Source organism: Babylonia areolata, chromosome 27 (genome assembly GCF_041734735.1).
Source record: "Babylonia areolata isolate BAREFJ2019XMU chromosome 27, ASM4173473v1, whole genome shotgun sequence".
Lineage (NCBI taxonomy): Eukaryota > Metazoa > Mollusca > Gastropoda > Neogastropoda > Buccinidae > Babylonia > Babylonia areolata.
In genome coordinates, this window is record NC_134902.1 from 24,109,258 (window position 1) to 24,113,522 (window position 4,265).

A 4,265-nucleotide genomic window follows, 5' to 3' on the forward strand; every position below is an offset into this window, starting at 1 on the left:
CGCGCTCTCCCTGGGGAGAGCAGCCCGGATTTCACACAGAGAAATCTGTTGTGATAAAAAGAAATACAAATACAAATTCGACTTCCACCATCATCACGGTATTCCTCTTCAAATAGAACGCTTAGTGCGCTTTGATAGTGATTTTGGTATCTTACCAACGTGCGCGACTCCTAAGTGCATCACAGCTATCCTAGATAGCTAGCTTACTGGTAGTGTTGACGACACTTCACTGGTGTCAGAAGTTGAACAGTTTCAGTTTCAGTAGCTCAAGGAGGCGTCATTGCGTTCGGACAAATCCATATACGCTACACCACATCTGCCAAGCAGATGCCTGACCAGCAGCGTAACCCATTATTATTACTCTTTTTTTTCTTTTTCTTTTTTTTTTTTGTACGCTTATAGAAGTTGAACAACAATCCGTGATTAGGGAAGACTTTGTTGTGTTTTGTCGGTGATATCATTGTTGATTATTATTTCATATTGTTTGAAAGATTATGTCATGTTGTTATATATTGTTAGAATATTATGTTTTAAGCATACCTCCTGTACCTGCATTTTTCTCCAAAGACTTTCTAATAGCTTGGAATTGGGTTTCTTTTTTCTGAAATCAGTGAAATATATGTGATAAAAATCAGAACATGTCTCTTTTATGGCATCCAAGAATGTGATGTATTTATTATACAAACTGCCATTGAAGAATTTATGATAACAAAATGAAAATTTTATTGTTACATTGTCTCTTCTTTTACATTGTCTCTCCTTTTTTCGGAAATAGCGCTTCTTAGTTTTTCTCTTTAAAATATATGTTATAATTACTTTTGCCGGAAATAGCGCCTCTTAGTTTTTCTTTAGAATACTTGTTATGATTTTTTTTTTACTGGGTTATAAATGAAGCTGCTAAGTTTTTATCACTTTTATACTTTAATTCAAACTTTTTTGCTTTTAAGTTAATTTGTTGCCATGTCCATAAAATTACAATTATGTCAGACTGGGCTTCGGGCTGAGAGACTGTGTGGTGTGAGTGACGAGCCTTTGAATGCTCATGTAAGTTGCAGTCGGATTAATAAAGATATATTGTATGTCTCTCGTAAGTAAGTGGGAGTATACTCCATGAAGGGAACGGGAGGAAGTGGAGAAGGAGAAAAGAAGAAGGGCTCTCCTCCCCCCCCCCCCTCGCCCCCCGCCCCCCACGCGCCAACACCTCTCCACTTTCCCTTTCACTTTTTTTTTTTTTTTTTTTTTTTTACTTTTTTTTATATTCCATTTTGATAGGTTGACATTTTACAATAACAACAACTTCTTAATGGACATTTATAAAGAGAAAAAAACAGAAAAAACAACATAAATAGACTGATAGAAACAGCCAAGCAGCTGGATTATACATACGTTGGTCATCATCATGGAGTATTATCATTCATTTCTTAAGATCTTACACATGCTGTCAAGGAATACAAACTGTCAGGTATCTTAGAGTATGTTCACAGTAAATGAACATCGCAATCATTAAAATCAGTAAAAAGAAAAAAATATGGGTGGTTAATTTTCGTTAATCATGAACAGGTTACTAATCATTTGTGATCAATAATTTGTAAGGCAGCCATCTGGCAGAGAAAATGGCATGTTTGAAGTTGATATATGCATTATATTCTTCAATTCTATATCGAGTTTTTTATTTGTGTGTGTTTTTTTTTTTTTTTGTTTGTTTGTTTTTTGGGTTTTTTTAAAGATATTTGTGGAAAGCTGTCCTCAATTTTACATAATTATAAGTAATACTTTGCAAACAATATTTTAAAACACAAAACAGCATCAGTTGCTATTGTCACATCATATCCAAATAAAACCTGTAATTCTGTTAACTTCAAATTTCCTGCGTTTACACATATCTCTTTTATCAAGTCCGTCAAAGCGTTCCAAAACATTTGCACATAATTGGATTTCTACAAAAACTAGAGTTGTTATTATCAGTAACACCAACCTCTTTTAAAACAATTTTTGTACATAAACGTCTGTGTAGTATTTTCAGTTGAAACCATTTCAGTTTTACATAAACTGTCTTGTGTGCATGCATAAAACAAGGTTTCCAGTTATGATGCATCAAAAGCTTTAAGTCCCATTTCTCACAACATTTTGGTTTCATATCATTTTCAATCAACACATCATAATATGGTCTTGAGCCTTTAGAAACAGAAAACAAGTGTTTGAAGCAGAGCGAAGTATTTGTGTGTCTGTTGCTATCCACATAAATATTATGCTTTTTAACTAATTCGTTTATTGTTGATTTATATCCAGCATAAGTAAGGAAATCAATGTGCAAATCATATTTTTTCTTTGAAGTGTACATAGAACTCTACCATCATCATCAAAAAACTGTGGAAGACAATACACGATTACTGATTGTTGTCTTATTTATTTAATTATTTATTTATTATTATTATTATTATTATTATTATTTTATCATTATTTTCATTACTACTATCTTTTTCTTTTCTTTTTTTTTCCCATCATAATTATTATTTATTTATTTATGTATGTACGCTTCTCTCTCTCTCTCTCTCTCTCTCTCTCTCTCTGTATATATATATATATACTTTTTTTTCTTTTTTCTCAAGGCCTGACTAAGCGCGTTGGGTTACGCTGCTGGTCAGGCATCTGCTTGGCAGATGTGGTGTAGCGTATATGGATTTGTCCGAACGCAGTGACGCCTCCTTGAGCTACTGATACTGATACTGATACTGAGCAGTCTGGATATAATACACTTTTTACCAATTAGAACACAGTGGCTCAGCAAGCAGTTCCGCTGAGTTTTTGGGTTCACATTTATAACAGAAAATCTTTCAAGGACATTATTTTTTGTCCAGAACTGGCAAAATTTGTCAAACAAACATGTCTCTCCCTTACATTGAAATCACATGACCCTAAAATTTATTTGCTCGTCTTCGTAGGGTTTCAACTTCACCTTCCACTTCTTCCCCCTCCCCCATTCCTTTTTCTGTGCTTTTCTTATATTTTGTTTTAATTTTTTTTAACGTGTGTATGTTGAATGTTCTGTTTGTCTGGTTACTTTATTTCAATTTTGAATACAGAAGATGTTTTCTCATGGTTTGTACTTACTGTCCTTCACTGTCATGTTGATTTATAGTTACGTGTACATGATAACGTCATACTTTAACTCTTTGCTCGATCGCGTATTCGTGTGCATGCGTGCGCGCGTGTGTTTGTTCCTCGTGAACATGTTGAAGGGTGTGAGAAAGGAAGAGGGAGGCAAAAGAGGGCGGTGGAAGAAGATGTTGAGTAGAAGGTTCGAACTTCCATGACTTGCGAAACGTCTTAATAATGATCAAGTAATTCACAATGTGGGACGGACTTACTGACTGACTGACAATAGTAAATCTTCTTTTGTGCTTGTAAGAATTAAAGGATCAAATTTTGCACACGAAGTACGCCTGGAGGATTTCCAAAGTAGGAGCTATGGGAAGAAAGAACAAAAAGAAATAGTCCGGGTAGTGGGTTGCCGCGGGGTAGGGGTGAGGGTGGGGGGGTGGGGGGCGGATAACTATGGACATTCATTGTTTATACGGAAACGAATACTGATGATATATCTAGCATTTTAACGTGAAGAAATATGAGTAAATCAACATGCCACTGTCGCTATGGATCCCAAGACTATGGGTTGGGTGGGTTGTCTCTGGGCGCCAGGAGGATGAAATTCGAAACGAGTTTCAAGAAACAAGAGAGGTCTGATCAACGCCAAGCCGGGCGAGACCTTTGCTGATGGCGCATTAGTGCTTTTTTTATGTTTGTGTGTTCCTAAGAGTTTCTTGCCAAAACATAGACACAGAATAGAACATGCTCCAACACGAGAGAGAGAGAGAGAGAGAGAGAGAGAGAGATTCAGGTTCAGATGGTTAAATCGTATTTGGGTCACAGGCCTTTTTTCAACCAATAAATAAATGGAAATAAATAATGGCGGGGAGGGGGTAAGGACAACGGATCCAGATGAACTCAGATGCTTACTAAATCTGTGTGTGTGTGTGTGTGTGTGTGTGTGTGTGTGTGTGTGTGTGAGAGAGAGAGAGAGAGAGAGAGAGAGAGAGAGACTCCACAAATACATATCATCAAGAATGAATAAATAAAATAAAAATGCACACAACATGATTGTGGCGGATACTACGTGCAACTAAACAATCCTTCCGTTAATTCATTTATTTAAAAAAAATAATAATAAAAATAATAATAATGATTTTTTTTAACCACATTGAGCCCTG